This window comes from Camelus bactrianus, chromosome 1, assembly GCF_048773025.1.
Source record: "Camelus bactrianus isolate YW-2024 breed Bactrian camel chromosome 1, ASM4877302v1, whole genome shotgun sequence".
NCBI lineage: Eukaryota > Metazoa > Chordata > Mammalia > Artiodactyla > Camelidae > Camelus > Camelus bactrianus.
In genome coordinates, this window is record NC_133539.1 from 129622901 (window position 1) to 129646651 (window position 23751).

The 23751-nt window shown below is 45.5% G+C and overlaps 1 protein-coding gene across 14 annotated transcripts in view; it reads right to left on the reverse strand.

Moving 5' to 3' along the window:
- The window catches only part of LOC141578906 (uncharacterized), a 203937-nt gene that overhangs the window by 168032 nt on the left and 12154 nt on the right, over positions 1-23751 (reverse strand). For 9 of the 14 annotated variants that reach the window (XR_012509805.1, XR_012509804.1, XR_012509803.1 and 6 more), the window contains 3 exons: positions 21842-22387; positions 14372-14531; positions 10579-11319 (listed from right to left, as the gene is read on the reverse strand). The gene's annotated coding sequence lies outside the window, so the exon portion shown is untranslated. Of the gene's footprint in view, positions 1-10578; positions 11320-14371; positions 14532-18693; positions 21743-21841; positions 22388-23751 lie in introns of those variants that run through there. The other 5 variants (XM_074372890.1, XM_074372901.1, XM_074372885.1 and 2 more) reach the window with 5 other exon arrangements.

Consider the following 23751-nt stretch of genomic DNA (forward strand, 5'->3'; position numbering starts at 1 on the left):
CTCTCTCTCTCTCTCTCTTTTTTTTTTTTTCGTATCATATAGTTGTAGAAGTATTTGTGTAACTAAGTGATGGCTACAGCGTATGATTCTGCACTGGAGTGTTTGGGGCTGAGGAAGCCCAGATTACATGCACTGTGTAAATACAATCACACCAACACACTGACAGGCGCCCTAGTGGCTGAGCTGAAGTTCCAAAGCAGACAACCTTACGTTGCAAGACAGCTCTCATTAGAAAGTAAGGAGTGCAATATTCTGTATTCAATTACATACGTTATATGGGCCATTAAGCGATAGTGCATCTTGTCTAATGAAACCCCAAAATAAATTGTTAACGTCGATTTTCTCCATCTGACCCTTCTTTGCTAACTTTGGATATCAAACCCTCACTCCATACGGAAAGCTCAGATCTACGCTGCAGCAGGTTACATCCCGTGGAAGAAAGCCTATCAAGGGAGAACTGGAGAGTTTCCCTTCAGAAGCTGCTAAGTCTGGTTTTGCACCTGTACGTCATTTGCAACCACGTCAGCGTCAAAGGAGTAAGACCTTACCACTGTGGGGAGAAAATCACTGCGGTGCTTCTGAACCATTAAAGAACACTGAGCTTTGTGAAACAGTCCTGAGGCACTTAAATCGTACTTTTTGTGAAAGGCTCCAAAACTGACCCAATTCACCAATCCAGGTACAACAGGGAGGTACTGGAATTAGTAGATAGAACATGCCCTTGAAGTCTGACAAGGCCCTGCTTGAATCCTGCTACAGCATTGACTAGCCGCTAAACGGACCAATCCCTTAACCCCTCTGAGAAGGCTTCCCAATCTGCAAAAGGGGGCTGCCACCGCCCACGTGGGAGACATGGATGTGAATGCAACACGCAAGTAGTGCGGCCGACTGGTACCTGACACGAGGCCTGGCTAGTTTCCCTCCGCTGCCCTTCTCCCCCTTTAAACTTGCATTGTTCCCCCTGGTAAGGGTCAAGCCCCCGGACCAGACTGCCCGATTCTTCTGTGTATCCCCGGATACATGCCTTACCTTTAGGAGGCCAGAAAAAGAACTATCTCCTCCAACGTCACTATCAATGTTCTTAAGAGTCTGGGTTTTTTTAACTCTATTTTGCAGGGAGACTATTCCAGAAATGTCCAACCACCATTCTCCACTTTGGCTCCTCTCCCAGCGCCCGTCCATTCTCACCTCAAATCTTCTGTCTGCTGGCCTTTTGTTCGTGGGAAAGAGAGTCCGCTAGGGTGGAAACTCCCTAGGCCTCTGTCCCTCCCTCACAGGTGAGTGTGACTACCTTCTCCCCACTCCCCACTCCGACTCCAGCTTCCGAGGAGGTTCCCCTCCCGGACCATGCAGCCTCTGCATCATCCCAAGACACGCACGCGTGGCCACAACCCTCCCTTCAGATTTCTTCCTGGGTGGCCCTGCCCACCCCCAGGACCCTTAAGGATAAATGCCATTGCTCTGAAAATCCCAAACGCCACTGACTGACACACCAAAGCTGCACGGTCTGGGCTTTCCTCCAACCCAGGCACAGCCCTGCCCCGCCTCAACCTCAGTCTGCACCTCTCGAGATGAGCTCATCCACCTGCACGGCTGTGAACACCAGCTAAGAATGACGACTCCCAACGTGTATCTGTGGTCCGGCTCCTTCACCTGAGCCCCAGGGCCATAGACCCGAGTGCCTCTTTGAAGTCCTAACTTGGATGACAAATGGAATCTTAAAAATGCCTCATGTCCACCATTTACTCTAGAGTTCGATTCCTGGCAGGTACCTCCCAGGCTCCCGATTTTAGTAACAGACCCAGAACCCACCTAGGTGTTTGAGGTCACATTCAATTTCCCCTGTTCCTCCCCCCGGCCCTGCCCTGGAATCAGTCCTGTCATTTCTATCGCTAAGCCAGTCTCAAGTCTGGTTCTGCAAGGACCACGGATGGAACCCCACAAGCTCATAGCAAGGTACAGTGCGTCACAGTCCTCCGAAGAGAGCTCCCTGGAGGGGGAGGCATCTCCTGCCGCTGGTCACCTCAGAAGGCACTGGATTCTCACAAAGGAGGCCCAGGAGAAAGAACTCAAGTTTCTCCTGTGGTCTGAACTTTGAAGGGCCCGAGGTTTGGGGCAGTTCCGAGTTAGCAGACACACCTTCCAGTGAGCAGATGAGGATGGGGGAACCCAGGCAAGGCTGTTCTCACTCCGACCCCTGGGCTATCGAGAGCCACGGGAAAGGCCTGTGTCCAAGGCACAGCCCAGCCTTCACAGATCCCAGCCTGCATTTGCCAACCCAGATAGACTAGACACCTACTTGCTACTCTTACTTCTGTTCTGTTCCCCCCCAGAATGTGATGGACTCTTTCAGAAAGTCTGGCCTGTCTCAAGCGAGACCAAGTCAGTGAAGGATGAAGTGTCCACAATTGGACCAGGGCATGAAAGGAGAAACAAGGTCTCATGGCCAGCATGACGGTGGAGGCCAAACCCTTTCCCCGGTTGAGATGAACCAGGGTGTGGGTGAGAATGCAAGGTCACTTCACGGCTGACTGGGGTGTTGGAGGCTCACTACCGCAAACTAACGACACGGCCGTCAGTGGTTGACGTCAGCTGCAACAGACACGGGGTCAGCTATTTACTGCCAACATGGGTTAATAGTAAAGGCTGGTACAGGGAGGCCTGCATGGCTGCTGAGGCAAACCACAGACCCGGCTCTGAATGCCCACTGGCTGGAGCAGAGAGGAAGCTACGGTCCCCTTTAGCGGTCCCTGTGTCCACCAGATCCAAGTGAGCCAGCTACTTAGGAGAAGGCCATGTTGTTCTGATACTCAGAAATACCAGCCTCGTAAAGGGAAAATAAGAGTGGCATGGAGTTTAGACCCGCTCCTGCCTCTCTATGAAGGCAAAGTAAAGTAAATGGCACGGGGAAGGTGAATGCAAAAACAAAAAACAAAAAACATAAAACCGGTGACTGCTTCCTCCAACAGCATCCCCTGCAGCTGCTCATCTCCGAGCCTGCCACTTTCTCACCAGTGACCACCGGCCAGCACACAGCAACAGCCCGGAACCTCATGCCAAGCACGTTTGTGTGAAAGCCAGAATCAAGGAAGATGCTGCAGATTTTGACTTTCCAAGTTTAAATACTCCATGAAAAATATCCCTCAGCAGCCGCCTAAATCAATTCGCATCTCACTTCTTCAAAACAATCAAACAAATTTAATAAGGGCGCATTTGTCACCAAACATAAGGAGGACCAAACTGGTTCCTCAAAGCAAGGATTTTAACAGGTATCAAACACCAGTGGGTGATGTGCTAACAAAGCAAAAATTCCAAAAAACTAGAAAATAAAAAGATGACTAGGATAATATATGGATCAAGGCAACTGTTAAGGTTTTTGCTTTTTAAAGCGATGGGGACAGCACGGAGGACAATCTGGCTATTTCCAATGCAGGGTGTGCACAGTCCACTTTTCAGACGCAACAACATGCTCACAGGGCGGTACAAGATAGAAAGGGAAATAGAAAAAGGAAAAGAGGAACAGCGAAAATTAGAAACACATGAGAACAAAAATAACTGACAGCAATTACAAGAGTTTAGGTGAGTTTGGTGAGGACAGGGACGAGGGGACGGTGAGACCCACCCTCACCTATTGTTCCAGGGAAGGCAGGGGCCTGAGGCGAGCGGCGCTGCCGGGGGACCCCAACGTGGTCAGCGCCCCAAACCTAAACTTCACCTAGATGCGTGTAGACAGCTTTTGAGCTACAAAATGTGGTCGCATTTCAAGCTGGACAATTTTACTCACTCCCACCAAGAGTAACAGGAGAGAATTAGGCTCTGTTCCTGCACCAAAGCATTGTTTAAAAAAGTAATGACTGTGGAATAGTAAAAGCAACAATGGAGTAAAAGTGACTGGAGGAGAGCGTACTTGACCCGAGCTCACTGGCCGCGTTATCTCACTGACGTTCAAATGCTGGCTGAGCCCTTATGGTACCAAAACAGACAGACCCACCAGGAGGGATGTTTAATGCGCTGCTGTATTTTGATGCCGAGAGCCATGCCTGGTACACGAGGTTCTGGGTAAACAATGGTGACAGTGTCAACCACTATGGGCTAAGCACACAACCAGCTACTCCGCCAAATCCCAAGGACACACTTCAAAAGGCAAAAACAAGCTGGCATTCTCTGGTGGGTCTGCAGCCTCAGAGCCAAGCAGTTGCTGAGCAAACATATCACCAGTGCCTCCTGTGACAAAAGAGGAGGCACTGGCCAGGGGGCTGGGGCAGGGCTCCAGGCTTCCACTGCTCACCCACCATTCTGTCCAGGGGGAGAAGGTGGTCCCTGCTTACGTTGCACCGATGCACCTACATTCACTGACGCCTGGGGACTGAGCAGGAGGTGACAGGTGACGGGAATGGAGCCAGCCTGGGAGTGGCACGGTGCTGGCATCTGTGCCCTCAGCTTTGCCCAGACCACTACATCTGCCAGCTCATCTACAAGAAGCAGAAGGGGAGAAAGCCGTGTAGATCACAGGGCCCTGCGAGGACAAGTACAGGTCATGGCCACGATATGCCTCGCCCCTTCCTTAAGCCACAGAGGTATGTCCGGGGAGGAAGTGAAAATTCATCCAGAGCCCGCCAGGCACCACAAGCAGGTGGGACTCGCGTCCCCTGTGCCTGTCACTCACAGGACTGGTCTGGACTATCTTTTTATCAATTCTCTGGCATCTTCTCCTCCAACTTACCAACAACCAGAAAGTAGAATCTGATTTTAGACTCACAGAGAATCGCAGAACACCTCCTCCACTTCGGGCCCGGCAGCACGTGCCAGGTCCTCCGACAGTCACCTGTGGGACCGCCATGAGCCCTCTCCAGAGTCAAGGCCCGAGGCCGTAGGCCGGGGGGACACAGATTCCCACAATCTCCCCAGCAAAGGGGGACCACCTCTCGGCAAAGGCATCACACCCTCTTCTGCCCGAGGGACATCTCGATAGATACACAGGGAAACAGAGCAGAAGGTGGGGGGTTAGGCAGCCCAGAAGAGCTCGTCTGCACTTCCAAGGCAAAGTGGGTCCGTTGACCTAATCACAGGGACAAAGTGAGGACGAATCTTTCCCTGCTGTGCCCCATACTCCGTGACACGCCTTTCCCTGCGTAAGGAGCTAATTTGGAAGCCCCTGGCAGTGTTTCTGTTGTCCTAAATTGGCATGGTGGTTGTCAGGCAGGGAGAGAGGGCCTGAGCCGTGCAGGTGCTGGACCTGGGAAGCAGGAGACACTGGCTCCACCCCCAGCTCAACCAGCGCCTCATTCTGCATCTCAGGATTCAGCATGACATCTATAAGCAAAGGAATGAGACTGTCCCAGGAGAGGCTGTCCAACAGGAATGAAATGTGAGCCATGTAAAGAAAGTTTCCCAGTTGCCACATTTAAAGAGGTAAGCCCCCCCGAAAAAAAAACCCCTAGAAACTGATTTTAAGAACATATCTTACTTATTCTACTGTATGTAAAATACTATCATTTTGACATGTAATCAATAAAGAAAGTAACAAGATAGTTTACATTCTTTTTACTAGACAAGTCTCAGCGTCTGATGTGCATTTGACCTACAGCACATCTCAGCTCAGAGCAGCCTCCTCCCCAGCTCTCCTAGCATCAGTGGCTTTGGCTACTCTATTGGACAGCAACTCCAGGGGTCACACCAGGGGAATTGGCTGAAAAGCGGGAGTAAGTGTCCATAATAACCCTAAAAGAATCTCTCTGAAACAAAGGCGGATTCACTTTTAAACGTCTGAAAACCGGTGGGTTGCTCCTCCCTCACGCCTTGGCTACAAGACAGCCCTCCTCCTTGCTGATCCCTTTCTGGATGTAGGGAAGCAACCCTTCACATAGCCAGGGTGGCCGGGCATCCAGGTAGACTTTCCTGCTCTCTGTGTCCAGTCCCACGAAGTCCTCATTCTCAAACAGGATGTAGAGCAGGAGGATCTTGTCCCCAGACTTGTCGGATGCACCGTCCAGCCACTTGGACTTGAGCATGATGAAGAGAGACTCAGTGAAGTCCTCGATCCTCTTCTCCACCACCCTGCAGTCCTCGTAAATTGAAGGCCACGTCGGTGCGCGGCTCCTCGGCCACCTCCCCATGCAGCACAAAGACAAAGAGCCGAGAGTCATAGAGCGTGGTGCCATACAGCTCCTCTGCACGTGGAGCTTCTCGAAGGTCTTGGCCAAGAGGCAGTCGGTAATGGTGACAAGGCCCACGACCTTGTGGTGGGTCTGGAAGTCGCTCCACCCATTCTCGGGTGCATAGTGGTTACTTTAGTGGATACAGAGTGCCCACTGCGAGCCGCACGGGCTGATCAGCCTCACCAAGGAGATTCGCTTATAGATGCACAACAAATTCTGCTCTGAGATGATCCCCACGGGTTGGACCACCACGGGGAGAGTCTGGTGGTCCTCAGCACACTGCACGTATTCAGGGATGTTCATGTTGCAGGCCCTGACGAGAGGGAAGAGGAGACCGAGGTACATACTGTGCTGCGGGCTGCGGGCCTCACTGGGTTGCGGTGACCTGGTGTGTACCAGTCAGAAGGCAGGGGAAGCCCAAGCAAAGCCGAGGGTACAGTTTGTCCTCAGCGTCTGCACATGGCTACCGCAGCTCAGATCACATTACGCAGCTTTTGGTCTAGGCCTCCGCCCTCTGCAGAAAAGGGTCATTTCTTGTTTTCTGTTTCCAAGCACCTAGCCAGGCCCTGATGCAAAGTCAGTGCTCAAAACTGCTGAATAAAGGAATGAATAAAGGAACTGCTTCCACACCCCTCAGCAGGATATAATGCAAAGAAACACAGTAGGATCAAAGACCTGGATTTCAACTCCAATTTATTTGAACTCCTAAGCTGCAGAATACTTGATAAGAAAACTTGCTTTGGGGAGGAGGGTACAGTTCAGTCGTAGAGCACATGCTTAGCATGTATGAGGTCCTGGGTTGAATCCTCAGTACCTCATTTTAAAAAAAATGAAACAAATAAATAAACCTATTTACCCCCCTCAAAAAATATTTTTTGAATTCCAAATTCAAGAAAAAAAAAAAAAAACACCTTGCAATTGACACAACATTGTAAACATGAGTATACTTCAATTAAAAAAAAATCCTTGGCTTACAAGAATATATCTGGATTATGGAAGTTTACAAATGTAAAATGCCTAGGGTCACACCTGCATAAGAAGAAGGAACTGTACAAATTTACTATCCCTCATTTATGAGCTATATTTCCTTTGGGGGGTTTATAACCTCTCAGAGCTAATTTTCTCAGATTAAAAAAAAGAAGGAAACATTACCGGATTCTCCATACTGCTGAAGAATCAGATAAACCTATGATAGCATCTGACCCACAGAGTTTACTCAATAAATGCTTGTTGAATGAATGAATAAACAAGCAAAGTGAATGCTGCTCCCTGCCACAGAGCATCATGATGGTACTGCCTGGAATTCCCAAGCCCACGTTTCACCCGACTCTACACTAACCATGGGTGACCTGGGCAGGCCTGTGTGCTCCTCTTAACCCCAGTTTAATCATGAATAGAAATGAGGGCAATAACACAAACCTCAAAGGGTTAGTGAGTCATTACTGAATTGTATCCCAACTTTGCAAGATGGAACCTTTAAAGAAACTTGGGCAAAAAGTCCGTAGGCCCTCTCCATATTATCTCTTACAACTACATGGGAATCTACATTATATCTCAAAATAAAAAGTCTAATTTATTAAAGAGGCTACTGAGGTTAAATGAGCTCACTGTCTCAAATAAGGAACACACAGTACAAATAGGTCAATGCCCAGCCCATGAGATACACTCAGTAAACATTCCCACTGAGCCCACTGGTCCCTCCAACTTCAGAGCACGATGATGTGTCCTCATGGCCAGAGGCCCCTGCACCTGAAACTAACAAAGCTAATGGTCCCCACTTTCAAGAGCCCCTGCCACCACCGTAGGTCTAATTTTGTACTTGTAATTTTTTTTCTTTTTATTAAATAGAAAAACGTAATTGCATAGCCTTCAGGTCACCAAAAGCTGACTACAGAGATCATGATGGCAGCCCTTCTTCGTGAAACAATAAAATGAAAAGCCATTTCCACAAGATCTCTGTGTAAATCTACTAGGGAACTTCATCCTGGACTGAGAGGAAGAGGACTGGGGAGGAGGGGGCAATCTGCGGCACACAGACCCATGGGCCACCTGTCCCACGACGGACTTTAGACCCAACACTCACCCTCAAGGAACTTCAAAATAGACACAGACAGAGTGCTGTGGACAAGATTTTTTTTTTTTTTAAAGAAATCCCAGATTCTCTCGCAGGTTTTGTTTCTACCGAGAAACAAATGTCTTATGTGTATAAGGTTTCACAAAAGACTTAAATTAATATCACCCCAACTTGACGCATTAAGAAACTGAGGGAGAGAGTTTTATCACATTGTGCAAGATTAGAGAGAGGCAAAAAAAAACAAAACATTAGAGAGAGGCCACGTCGGACACTGTATTTAAACCCAAGCCCCTGTTCCAGTGCTCACACTAGAAAGTGGGATATACTGCCCCTTTCCTGCCCTCTCCCTGCAATAAATGTCTGAAGAGTCTTTTCTGTGCCACCTGGAATCACAATCACTTCAATTTTCCACAAAGAGCTATGTCACTCCTTGGAGGATGTGTCAAAATCTGTATGTTGAATGGGAGGAGAGATTTGTATATTCGGTTTCTCAAAGGAAACATGGCTTAAAAGAAACTGAAAAGCACTTTTCTAGTCTAAGTCTTCATTGTGCAGAGAAGGAAACGGAGGCTCAGAAGAGATGAGGAAAGGGCCTTATTAACAAATATTGCCTCAGCACAGCACCAAGCCAGCCTTGGGAACTTCTGGGGGAGGATCTGGAAGGCCCAGGAGAATGAGTCTTAGAAAACGGAAAGAGAAGAAGCATACAAGGCCCCGTCTCTACACCACCATACCATGAAGTTCCACCAAATTACCCAGTATGGGTGCAGCCAACATTAAGGTGGGCTAAACAGGTTATAGAAACCTGGAAGTCTCAACCATAGTGGAAATTCCAACGTTTACTATGTTTTGTTTCCCAGTTCAAGCATCAGCTCAGTGGGCACTCTGTACCAGGCACTACATGAGGCCTGGAGTTCTCCCAAATACACAACTCTTATATCACGTGTGCAAACCACACACAGGCCCACCAGAAGGAAAATGCCCACAGATAAGGTGGAATTACTGAAACTGAAAGCAGCCAACCAGCATATATTACTAGCAAATACGGTGCTGCTAGAAATAGACTCATGGACATAGAAAGCAAACTGTGGTTAGCAGGCAGGAAAAGGTGGATTAACAGATACACATTAATAAATATAAAATAAATGACAAGGACCTACTATATAGCACAGGGAACTATGTTCAATTACTTGTAATGTGTTGTACTAAAAACAATCTAAACATATGTAGATACATATGCATATGTTTATAACTGAATCTCTGCTGTACATCTGAAACTAACATTCTAAATTGACTACACTTCAATAAAAAATAATTTTAAAAAATAAGTAAAAATAAAAGCAACGCCATTTAGAAAAAATAAAAGAATACTCTGATCCCCTTAGCTGAAGGTGCTGGAGAATTCTGGTTACAAACACCAAGTCCACTGGATCACTCCAACACTGGCTGTCACTCTTTCTGACCATCAGAGAGTCACTTGGCTTCAGTGAGTTTACTTTTCTCTTCTGTGAAAGGCTTCAGTTGCAACTAACGATGTATAGAATCTCATCATTCACAAACCCAACAATTAAAGAGGACTTCCCATGGGCCAGGCTCTGGAAATATGAAAATATAGGGTCCGAGATATATTCATGGGTAGAAGAAATTTATGCCATAAAGACATCTTCTTGCTTTGATAGACAGATTCAATACAATTCTGTTTAGAATTCCTACCAGATTTTTTATGGGTAACAAGATAATTTATGGTCAGGAACAACCAAGAAACTTCTTTAGAACCAGCACTGGGAAGGGGTGGATAGGTCATTCATTTCCACTGGTCTTTCTGAAGTGATGAAAACGTTCTGGAATATTAATGGTTGCACCACTGTGAATATGCTAAAGCTGCTGAATTGTAGCATTTAAGTGGGTGGACTTCATGGTGTGTGAACAATATCACAATAAAGATGTTAAATGAAAAAATATTTCTTGACAATTATTTTTCCCTCTATACTACTAGTCTGCCCCACAATTTAAGAAGAACAAAAAAACCAAAACAAACCAAATTTTGCCAGGAGCTCTTTAGGACTGCAAAGTCCCTGAGTCTCCAACGCCTCTGGTGGTGCTCTTCCTGTTAACACACACTAGCTGGGCTGGGCTAGTTAGGGACTGTAACTATCTTTTTAAGATCGACGGCCACACGTTTCACCCTGGGAGAGGGAAGGATGGAGGATGTCACAGCCTCATGCCTTCAGCTCATTTTTAACTGAACCAAGCCTTGCTTTCAACACTGTAATCCCTCTCACTATAAAAACAGTGACATCATCAAGCACCGCCATCAAAACACGTGAAAGTGTTCAAGGTACTTACCTGGGGCAGAAACACTGAGGGAGGAGACGGAAGCTCGCTCAGCACTGACGCTCCCTTTTCCCGACTCCACCAGGAGAAGCTGGGGTTCACAGCCGGAAGCTCTCAGCCCGGGGAGCAGCGCCCACACCACTGAGCTGGTCCCCAGGGAGCGGGAAAGGGAGAGGAGGGCAGCCCCGGGGTCGCGGGGCAGGGAAAGCGGGGGGGGGGGGGGACGCGGGCTGTATCCCCGCTCGGAGGCCAGCCCCAGCCCCAGCCGCCCGCCCCCGTCCGGGTCCGCAGAACCCGCCCGCCCGGGACAAAGCCCGCCCAGGGGCGGGGACGGGCCGGCGCCCGAGGAGAGGCAGCCCGGGAGGAGAGGACTCGCGGGCGGGAGAGGACTGGCGGGCGGGAGATGGGAAGGGGACGCCAGCCGCGGACTGAGGGGAGCCCGGCTGGGGCGAGAGGCGGCAGTTGCACACTTGGCCCTGGACAGCTGTGGCCGGGGCGCCAGTGCAGGAGCCAAAGTCCTACCGGGCGAAAGAGCTGAGAAGCCTTTGGGGCCGTTCCCCGGCTCGGAGTTGCAGCTTCCAACCCTCGGTCCAGCTGGCACAGTCTGCGCATGCGCAGGAGGGCCAGCGATCCTCTCTGGGTTCTGCGAGAGAAGGTGGGGAAGCGAGGGACGGAGAAGATGGGAGGAGGAGGGGAGAAGGGGAAAAGTGGAGGGAGAGACATGGACAGGAGGAGCAGAGAGAAGGCAGGGATCTGGAGGGTGGAGGAGAGTAGCAGAGATGGAGAGAAATAGTTTTAACTCTGGGGGCATCCTGAAGGAGGCAGCAGTCCTGCCTCTGCACACTTGTCTAACCCTTCAAGGCCCGCAGCTCATATTTTACCTCCCTGGCCCAGCCCTCCACCCAAGGCCTCTGCAGGACCCCTACGGGGATCACACCCGTTGCCCCCAAGCGGAGCTGGGTTTCCTTTTGCTCTGGGAACCAAGCACCCGCAGGTGTTGTCGCTCAGAACTACCTTGGAAAGAGTACATATTCCCCTTTTACACGCTGGGACACAGGCAGGCAAGATCTCTGCCTTACCTCCACTGTCCCAGGTGTTGTGCTGGCGGGGAGCGGGAGGTACAAGGTCAGATACCAAAAGGAGCATACTGCCTGAGTTTTGGTGCATAGTCCCCATCCTTCCTGGGTAAACCACTCCCCACCCTCGGGGAAACATCAAGGGCACACAGTATGTCCCTGGGTGTGGGATAGCTGCCCTCAATTCCAGTGCCCAGCTTGCTAGGAAGATAGGAGTGTTACTGAGTCCAAATTCATTCTCCTTAATGCAGGACAGGCCAGTAAGTTGGGAGACCAGGTGTTGGGGCATGGAATAGCAACTTTCTGTAGACCTAGATGGCAAACTAATGTCCTGGAAAACCATCTCCCCAAGTCAGAATTCAGGCTCCTTTCCTACGAGCTTGGTTTTTGCAATCTTCTTGATGTAGTAATTCTTTGTTGTTAGAATCCTTTGTTCTTGCAGCTATCTGCCTGGGTCAGATCCCTGTAAACCTCCAACAAAACAAACGTTATTTTCTATTATGTAACTTGTTATCTTTATATGAATGGAAAAGTGTTAAATATCCTTAAAGGTCAGAGCATTCAAAATAGGCTCTCCTGTATATTTTAGGCTCTAGGCAACATTGTTTTACAAGCAAGATGAAGCCTAGGAGACAGAGCACAGGGTTATGTCAAAGAACAGATCTAATATGGAGTCAGATTTGTTCTTTTCTATTACCAGGGCAGAAGACACTTGATGATTTAAATCCCTTTAAGTTAAAAATAAGTAATACTTTAAAGGAATTTACATACATAGGTCGGAATGTGAATAGCATATCTGGAAAACACACAAAGGATTGTAAACAGTGGCATCTCCAGGGAGGGCTGAAAGAAGAGGGGATGAGGGAAAACTTCTTTCACTTGTGTATTTTTGTGCTCTGTTTGAAATTTTTTAACCACATGCATGTATTTCTTTTTCAGTTAAAAAAAATGTGTAATGGAGCAAAGGAGTAGCAAGCTCAGCAAATACAGCAGCCATGGAATCACTGAGCCATCACTTTTGATTTCAGCCAGGAAGCATTTATTGACTCTCTCCTATGTGCCCAGTGCTGTTTTAAGACTTCTTTTATTTTTTTTCATAAAATAATAAAGTGCTATTCCTCACCCCTGCCAATGGCTGGTGGAAAACCAACTGAGTTTTTATTGAGTTGTTTTCCAAGAAGTAGAGATCAGTTATAAACAGAACACATCTTCAGGGCAAAACAGGCGGAGTGGTTTTCCAGCAGGCCAGATAGCTATGAAGGGTTTTCAACAGAGGCACACAGAGGCTGAGAGAGAAAGCCTCCAGGACCCTACAAAAAGCTGCCCAAACTGCCTTCTCCATGGCACTACTGAAATAGGAAAGAAAAAATCTGACTCCATATTAGATCTGTTCCTTTGACTTTAACCCTGTGCCCTGTTTCCTAGGCTTAGTCTTGTTGGTTCTGCACCTTTTGTAAAACAATGTTGCCTAGAGCCTGAAATATACAGGAGACCCTATTCTCAAGGCTCTGACTTTGAAGGATATTAACACTTTTCTATTCACATAAAGATAACAAGTTACAGAATAGAAAACAACATTTGTTTGTTGGAGGGTTACACGGATGTGACCCAGGTGAAGAGCTGCAAGAACAAAGGATTCTAACAACAAAGAATTCATACACCAAGTTTGCAACAACCAAGCATTCCCACTTCCCATTTTTAATATAAGAAGAGCCTGAAATCTGACTTGGGGTGATGGTTCCCCAGGACATTATTCTACCATTTCTCAGCTGGCTTTCCAAATTAAAGTCGCTATTTCTTGCCCCCAAAACCTGGTCTCCTGATTTATTGGCCTGTAATGCACGAGCAGAACAAGTCTGGACTCGGAAACACAGACATTGAAAGTACCCATTTGGTATATTAAATGACCTGCTTCTACTCATCTTCCTGACGTTTTATTCTCTTGACCACTCCTGCTATGTTTATGAAAAACCTGTCATGTGGACACATTTCCACCTCTAGCCACTACCCTTCCAGGTAAGAACTGATGCCAAGAAGGTAATGGAAGTTGCTAGAAGGTATTACCTGGACAAAATAGAGCAGAAGTGGGTTCTGGCTGATGTTCAGGAGCAGGCTGGAACACCTGACAAGATGTTATAAGTATGGATAGACAGCTGGGCACCAAAGGAGAAGCTTCTAAATTTCCATGAGGGACTTGTTGGATAGGAAGGAAAAGTCCCAAACTATAGCTCGGATCCCACCACGAGCTTCCTGGGCGAGTCTGGGCAAGTAATTTAAAATCTCTAGGCCCGTGCTGTCCAACATGGGAGCCACCAGCAACATGCAGGATTATGAAGTTATTCTGTAGCCAGACAGAATTATAAAAAGACATTTTATTGCAAAGGCCCAGCAGGTATAATATTTAAAAACGTTATTGGTTATCTTGCCCTAACGAGTTATTTTTGTATGTGTAGGTTTCTGTGGTTTGTAAGACCTGTGACTAATGATTCCGTTACAGTGAAGTATTTTGAAATTATAAGTTACTGGACACAGTACCCTCATATCACAGTTGAAAAAAACTGATCCACATAAGCAAGGTGATCTGACTTATTAGTTATGAGCAGGGTCTCTGGGGCCAGCCTGCCTGAGTATAAATTCTCACTCTGCCTCCAGGCGGTTCTGTGTGAATCTTGGACAAATTATTGTTGTTTTTGTTGTCGTTGTTATTATTTGTGCCTCTTTTTCCTTACCTTTTAAGTAGCGAGGAATATGTAGACTCTATCTCCTACTGTGTTGGCAGGATTAAATGAGTAAACGTCTGTGCTGCCCACTTCCCTGGGTTTCAGCATTCTCCAGGCAATCAGTGCCAAACTCAGAGGCATTCTCCACTGTCTTCGTCAGTCTGGGATGCTGTAACAAATTACCGTGGGTCGGGTGGCTTAAACAACCAGCATATTCCTTATGGTTTGGAGGCTGAGACTTTCAAGGTCAATGTATCCTTGAGAGGATTGCCAGCTCGAAGATGGCTGTCTTCCCAATATCTTCATATCCCAGAGAGCAGAGAGAAGCAAGCACTCTGGGGGCTTGTATAAGAACACTAATCCCATTCATGAGGGCTCTACTCTCATGACCTCATTTTATCCTACTAATCACCTCCCAAAGGCCCCACCTCCCAATACCATCACCCTGGGAGATGGGGTTTCGACATATGGATTTTGAGGGGATGCAAACATTCAGTCCACACATCGGCTAAGTCTCCCCAACATGCAGTCATCAAACCTGTAGCTAATTTCAAAGTAATATTTATGTCTCTCTGCCCATTTCCATTCCTACATCCACTATCACTGAAGCCCTGTTACATTTTATTCCTTATTTTTCTGGTAGAGATTTAATTGATTCCTCTAACTCCAATGCTCCCCTCGCTCCAGTCTGCTTAATAGCCCTGCCAGGTAGGTCTTCCTTAAAACACCTTCCCACTTCACCTGGTTGTTTTTTAGTTGTAAATGTCAGAATCCTCTCCACACCCCATCCTATACCTTTAATCCGTTACACTACGGCTCACTATGTTATTTTCCTCTTACCAATGTAAGAAATTTCCATAAGCTTAAGAGCTTAAACCAGCACAGATTTATCAGCTTATGGCTGTGGAGGTCAGAGATCCAACACAGTTCTCATTGGGCTAAATTCAAGGTAGCAGCAGGGTTCTTTCCTTCTAGAGGGTCTAGAAGAGAATGTTTCCTTGTTGTTGTTGTTTTTTTCCAGTTTCCAGAGGTCACCCACCTTCCTTAGCTTGTGCCCCACGACTTCCTCCATTTTCATGGTCAGCAGCCTTTGTGAACTTTGCTCTATGGCTACACCTCCCTCTGATTTTAAACTCAGCTGGGAAATGTCCTCCATTTCAAGGACCCCTGTGATTACATTCGGCCCACCTGGACAATCCAGGCTACTCACCCTATTGTCTCATCTCAGGATCCCCTTGTCCCATCCCATTCAGGCATTATGAATGTGGCTGTGACACTCACCTTGTGTAACATTTCCTCTCATGAGCATTTTATGGTTCAAGGCACATATGAATGACTTTTTGTTTTTCTTCCTTAGCCTTTCTACATTCAGTATGTCTGGTGAGATTTTATGAATCCTTTTTATTTGTCCCCCTGCACTAATCTTTAATAATGTATCATGGGTTTAAAATGATAACTGATAGACAATTTAGAAGACAGAAATCCTCTAAGATTTTTGTCCTAAAATATCTGTCATGCATTTTGCCATGTACAGTAACATGTCACAGGTGGCTACCCTGTGGCCGGGGAGGGACATGATTCTGCCATCACACTCCCCTCATTCTCACCAATGTGCTGATCACCTAACCAAGGACCTATGCTCCCCGCTTCGCTCAATTCCTCCTCCTTTCCATTGACTACCCTGTTCCCATCGCTTCCTTCATTCAGCACATCAGGATTTCATGACCGCATTCTTCTCTAAATGGAATGGGTATCTTGAATCTAATGTCTGACAACTGTTCTTACTGTATATGCACACACTGACCTGCACATAACCCCGTCCAGCTCTTTATTTTCCTAGAATCTCCCAGAGGAATCATTTCCATGATGATGGTGATGATGATGATGATACTGACAATGATGACAGGGACCTCTCAAGGATTCTGATAAAGAGGGAATCAATAAAGGGAGGGAATCATTGCAAAATTGCCCCAGAGACAGGCTTAAAAGTAAAAAACTGCTATAGTGTTTAATGAAATTGACTAATATTTAACTATTTTTAAAACTTTATATCACTGAATTTAAAATTTTAATGGGAATTCTCATTCACCAGTAACCAAGATTCAACTCTAGGACCAAAGTCTAAGGATTTCAGTCTTCTAACAAATTGTCCACTAGACTTTTAAACACGTGATCCTTTTAAAAAGCTTAGTGCTGGGCTGAAAATAAGCAGGATTCATATAATCTCACCAGACACAGTGAATGTGGAAAGACTAAGGAAGAAAAACAAAAAGCCATTCATAACGTCTTGAACTACACGTTGCTCACAGGAGAAAATGTTAGCCAAGGTGAGCGTCACATCAACATGACGCCTGAGTGGGATGGGGAAGCTGATCTTCCTCATCAGACATTTATCCTGATTTGTTAGATGCCAACACAGTTTCCTCATTGGATTTGCTTCTAACAAGTATGGAAGAATTTACGTTCTACCAAAAGCAGTCTAAACATTTTCCCCTGCTGTCAGGTCTCTGGACTGAATGTCCCCACAAGAAGGACATGAATATGTTTCATAGGGAATTCTTCCTGAGAAGCAACAGGATTTTCGAGGGAAGAACTGCAGGCCCCCCATGGAGGGCTGGAGGAGGGCTAGAGGGGGCACTGGAAAAACAGCAGGAGTGAGTTCAGATACTACCGCTCAGGTTGCCAAAGACAGCATTGCTATCTCTGAGGATATGACATTCTCCCAAAAGTTCCATGAGTGAAGGTACCTGTGAACACTAAGCAGGTTGTTAAGAAACAGCAGCACATAATTTGCGTCACAGCTCAATTACAGTATGTTTTGATATTTGGAAAATAATTAGCCCATTTTCCTTTGAAACTGCAGCAGTAGCAATAGAAATAAAAAAGGCTGAGCCATCTTGGAGACAACAATCAATAAACAATTCTAAATCTGCAGGATTCCTTGACGATATGCAAGCAGTGAGCTAGATGTGTGCTGCAGATACCTCTTACTGCAGGGCTCAGTCCTGCAAAGCATAGAACTAGTTTTCTCAGCAGACAGAGGGAACCAAGTCAAGATTCCAAATCTTCAGGGATTTACTATATGGCAGGAAAGATCACACAAGTACATCCAGCCAAATATGAATAAATGTAATCAAATATTATCAAATGTGATTGGAGCACAGATGAAACAGAAATTCCTTTCACCTGGGATCTAGAGAGACTTCTTCAGAAAATGTGGCTTTGGAGATGGCCAAACACATGGGTGGAATTTTGGCAGAACAGGATGTAAGGAATTTTAAAACTGATTCTAAAATTCATATAAAAATTCAAAGGATCCCAAATATCCAAAACAATTTTGAACAAGAAAAACAAAGTTGGAAGACTTGCACTATCTGATTTTCAGCCTTTTTTTTTTTTTTTTAAAACTACAGTAATCAGAAAGTATGGTGTTGATGTAAAACAGGAAAATAGAATAATGGAGCAGAATAGAATGTTCAGAACTAAACCAACACTTATATAGACAATTGATTCTCAAAAAGGATGCAGTGGAGAAAGGATCTTTTCAACAAGTAGTGCTGGAAGAATTAGATAGTGATATGCAAAAAAAAAAAAATGAACTTTGATCCACACCTCACAAAATATACAAAAATTAAGTCACAATGGATCATAGATCTTAATAGGAAATCTAAAACTATAAAACAGCTAGGAGAAAAAGCATAGGCTTAAGCTTTATGACCTTGGGTTTGGCAAATATTTCTTTGCTATGACACCAAAAGTATAATCTATTTTAAAAAGAAACTGATAGAGTGAACTTTATCAAAATGAAGACTCTTCAAAGCTGTTCTAAACACTGCTAAGCAAATGAAAAGACAAGCCATAGACAGAAGCTATTTGCAGATCATATATCTGATAAAGGTCTCTCTTTGTATCTGATCCAGAATAAAGAGGTCTCAAAACTCAATAATAATGCAAACACCTGAATGAATGAATGAGGCCAGAAAACACACTTCAGTAAAGATATCCAGATGGATAATAAGCATATGAAAAAATGCTGATTAAAGATGCCATTAGTCATTGGAGAAATGCTTTTAAAAACCACAGTGAGATACTAGTACACATACATACAAGAATGAATACGATTAGAAAGACCGACCTTACAAAGTGCTGGTAAGGAAGTAGAGCAACCAGAGCTGATACACACCACAAGGAATTTACAATAGTACAACCATTTTGGAAAAGTCTTTAACAGTCTCTTTAAAAAAGGTAAATACCTATCTACCATATAACCCAGATATTCCTCATCTGGTGCTTTAGAAAAGAAAAGCATATGTCCATATAAAGACTTGTAACCAAATATTCACTGCAATTTTATTTATAATAGCTCAAGTTGTAAATAACCCATGCATCCATCAAGAAGTAAATGGAGAAAAAAATGATGGTCTATCCAAACACTGCTCACAACAAACTCTTCAGTAAAAACTCAGCACTAAACAATACTCTGCTATAAGAAAAATAAGCTATTAATACAGCAACACAGATGACTCTCAAAATAATTACACTGAATGAAAGAAGTCAGACAACATAGAGTAGATACTGCATTAATCCATTCATACAAGGATCTTGAAAATGCAGACCAATATGTTGTGATGGAAAGCAGATCAATGGTTTCCAGGGGAAGAGATGGGGAGGGAGGGAGGGACAACAAATGGCAGGAGAGAAGCTTTGTGGGTGATGGGTATGTTCACTGTCTTGAATGTGGTCATGGTTTCTTGGGGATATACTTATGTCAAAACGTATTAGCTGTACACTTTATACGTGTGAAAATTACTTTGCCAAGTATACCTCAAAGCTGTTTTAAGAAAAAAGGCACTTCAGTCCTGATCCACCTCAGCGCCTGATTGGAGCGACATGATCAGTCCCTCACCCTGTTTGCCTAACAGGAAGGTAGAAAACCTCTCACGGAAAATAACATATGGATTTTTCATTTGCAATGTCTACCATGTAATAAAGGATTTCAAGACATGCAACATGTCAAGACTATATAACGGATAATATGAGAATAAGAAACATTAGACAAAGGATGCAAACCCCCAGGTGATGTAGGCATCAGAGTTACCAATAAAGGCTATAAAATACTTTTAATATATTCAAGAAAATAAGGAAATTATGGGAGAATAGACAACAGGGTAAAGACTTTCACCAGAGAAATATACTGGAATGTATTTTTAAGAGAAATCAAACAGATACTCTAGAACTGAAGCTTTCAGCTCTGGAAAAAGGTAAACAGAGCTAATTAGGATCCCTTTTAAGTAAAACTTTCAGTAATGCCGGGTAAAATACAACAACAAATGTAACACAGAGCTAACTATGGAAAGAGAAGTTCCCAGGTGACAATACAAAAAGGACACTTAAAGCCCAGAGTGGTAATCTTGTGAGCTGATGCCACCACACCCTGGAGGGAAGGGGTTTTAATATGCACATAAATAGAGATACAATGTCCATTTAGGGAAAAGGTCCATACCAGATGTAGAAGACTCTTCCTTTATATCTATATAGTCAGAGACAGAGATGTAAAGTGGCAGCAGAGGTCACAGTGACACAGGGCCCTGGGCCAAGCAGTGTGAACACCTCTGCAAGCTGGGAAAGGTAGGAAGACGAATCCCTCCCTAGAGCCTCGGTGTGGAACGTAGCCTTGGCCACACGTTGGTTTTAGCCCACTGACAATGACTTTGCACTTCTGCACAATAGAACAGTGAGATGATGAATGTGTATTGCTTTAAGCCACTGAGTCTGTGGTCCTTTGTTACAACAGCAAAAGGAAAGAAACTCAGGAACCAACATGAACATGAACCCCAAGCTGCCTGCTGTGCTGGCAAGAAGTTCTTTGTCTCTGAACCTGGGGGAGTCTCCTGTCTTCTGGCAGCATCCACAAACTACCTCATGCTAACTTGACAGCTTGCAGAGGTTTAAATCTTAACCCTGCACAGTTCTTGATATTTAGTTAATAAAAATGATGGTGTCATCACGGGTATTTTTCCATCTTTTAAATACCCTTCAGTCTTCTAATAAAGCTACCTCTAATTGAGAGACAGTGTAAATAGTTTTCAAACTTCATAATAAATAACTGTGGTTTTATTTGGCTACTTAAATTATGAGTAATAATATTCACATTAGTAAAAGTTATTAAAATCAACATTGTTTAATGAAAATATCATTTCTTTTTGCATGAACATGTATTAACTACAATAAATGTTCCATGCTTTGTACTACGATTTACTGTTAGAGCCTTAAAGAGTAATATTTTCCTCAAAAGATATTATGGCAAAGGGATTTCTTTTGGTGGAACAGTTCCTACATCAAATCTGGTGCATATCTCAGGCCACTGGGAACCTAGAGATGATAGATATTAGGAGGCATTATAAACACAAAATGATTTTTAAAGGAATTAAACAACTGGATGTGTGAAAACAAAGAATCTGAGAATATTCTAGTGAAATAAATGTATTTTTCAGCTTAAGCAAGACACTGGGTGAATAAATCTAAAACGAAAAAACCACCCAGAGATCAGCAGTGAGTCATGCATGCAGTGTGACTGATCAAAACCAAGTTGTTTCCAAACCAGTGTGCAGGCTTGATGCCTTCATGAATCAAGTCTGTGTGGCACCAGGCCATCTCGAATACATGTTGATGAGGTATTTATAAGCCCTTCACCATCCCAGCACAAAGCCCACACATGAGCCACAAGACCATCACCTACACATCTGCAAAAGACACAGCATGGTGAATAGCACTTTTCTTGTTCAGTAGCCGGTGGCAGGGCACTGTGAGCAGACAGAGATACAGGGACACAGAGACACAGAGGCACTTCCCCTCACTCAGCTGATAACCTTCCGTGCATTCCTGGGGACAGGATTGTCATAAAATGCACCATGGATCGATCCTCCTCCTAGGAAAGGAACGGTACTTCTGTCCTCAGGTTGGAGCAAGGGTGGCCGGAGGATCTCAGAAGAGCTGTTTCAGCACAACCAATAGAAATGTCTGCCACCGTGACCACGAGAGACAGGTCTCCTGCCATCCCGGTAGGCACTTGGGCTCCTGACAAAAGCTGGGCTCAGTAAAGGCTTGAGTAGAAGGCACAGACCTGAGGGATGCCCCAGCAAGAGACAGGAGGTAGGGCCTGGTTTATACTGCTCTGGGTGTATCCCAGCCTCATCCGAATACGAAATCAGAAATTTGCGAAACAGCAGAGCTGGGATGGATCATCTACTCCAGACTCCTCACCTTACAGTTTAAAGGGTGGCAGCCTTGGGAGGCAAAGCAACGTGCTAAAGGCAGAGCGTGGAAGTGGCAGCGCCAGATGAAACGCACCATGGCAACCCCCGTTCAAGGCCGCTGACACTGAGGACGGGGCCATGGTTTCCAAAGAGGAGAATGAGACAGTGTAAATACTTTGTCCCCCCCAAAACCCCAAATGTTTACTAAGGCACAAAAACTCACCTTAACTAGCTCTCTTCTGAGGGGGCTCTCTTCTGTCTCCGTCTTTCTGTCTGTCTCCATTTCTCTCTCTCAGACACAAACACATACAATTTTGTGAAAGGGGACTTCCTGCCATACAAAGACAGACTTCACATCTTCAGAGAAACACTTGACAAAGCACATTTCCAATTCAAGTCTTTGTGTGAGGTCTGGGCAACTGGCTTATTTTCTAGAACAATAGGTGGTTCCAAAATCAGGAGATCATCTTCCCCAAAGGAAGAGTTCTGGTCCGTGTTGATGAAGCTGTGGGTGTCACATTTCATGAGCCCGTTCGGCTCCTCCTCTGGCCACCTGCTGCATCTGATGGCTTCCTGGAGCCGAACATCACTGTCAAGGGCTATGGTTGGGATACCAGCTTTGGCCTTGTCCAAGCGGTCCACTTCATTGACGTAGCAGTGAAAGAGGGACCTAGATTCGTCATTGTGCTGCCAGAGAACCCCTTGGGCACCAGCGGTCTTCCAAAGTCCGACACAAAGCTGTTCAGTCTGAATCTCTTCTCAGGAGACTCTGCATTGCAATAAAGAAAACCAAAATAAAAGATCGCTCACACTCTAGCTCGGTGACCTGAAGACTTATAGTTTTTGATATCTGCTGAGAGCAAATCCCTGCACAGAGCATGCTGACAAGCACTGGAAGTGAGAGACATCACTTTCGAACACATACAATTACACCCAAGGCAAAAGTCTCGTGAGGGCCCTTGGACCATCCTGAAAAGACATCGCTCCCTGAGAATCCTCAATACTGTTGCATCGCACACCAGTGTTTCTCAGTGGGACACTCAGATCATCTTCATCAGAATTAGTTAAAGTGCTTCTTAAAATGCAGAATTCTGGGGTGCACACCCTCAGAGTCTCCAGAAGTAGGGACCGGCAGTCTGTATTTTCATAGCCACCAAGATCACTAAACATGCTCAGGTTTAGCACCGCGGTCTACATCGGGTCACCTGAGCATCGACAATGCTGTCTCATGGGGTGGGGGGGGTGCCATATGTGTCAGTGTGCTGTCCTACCCACGTGTCTCCCCTGATTCTCAGAACTGACAGTGCAGTCCCATTGGGCAAAAATACCACCATTTCACAATGCATACGCAGGGCGCCTGACTGACAGATACAATCAGTGCTAGGAAAGGGGACAAAACTCAGGTTCCTCATCGCTTGTGTCACTTACTGTGGGACAAATGATCAATTCAAGGGTAATAAATCAGTGTATGAGTGAATAACATGACTCTCGTTAGTCCCACGAGTGCCTGGAAGAGCGAGCCTGGGCACACTGAGAATCATAACAGCCCATCTACTTAGTTGTCATCCTCCCCAGATTTATGTAAAGGTTACTTCCACCCAGGCAGTGACCCCTGAAGGGCAAGAATCATGTCTGAACAAACTCTCAAATCCAGAACAGAACCTGACAACAATTAGGCTCTGGGGTCTGTGTTTAGCGAGTGTGGAATCTCAGTGATGCCAGCTCTTAGACCTTGCCTTCCCATCCCACCCCTCACGATATGGCCCTTATGACCAGCTCTCCCGGGGCTGGGGCCACGGGACCCATTTACAGGACTGGAAGAATCTGATCATGTAAACCATCCCCCAGATTATCATCAAGAGTCACCTGCATTTCAGGGATCAGTAATCCCAGAAGCTTTGCAGTTCAGGCAGGTGAGGGATTTTTATATCAGCTCTGTCTTCTACTGTGACTGCCTGGGTGACATCAGACAAGGATTTCTCAAAAGCCTGAGCTTTTCCTTTCAGGAATAATCTAAATAACAAATCTCGTTGACCACTCAACAAGTGTGATGTGAAGATCAATGATTTACACAGGAGTACAACATTCACTAGGTCATGGATTTAGAATCAGAGAAAAATCATTTGAGAAAGA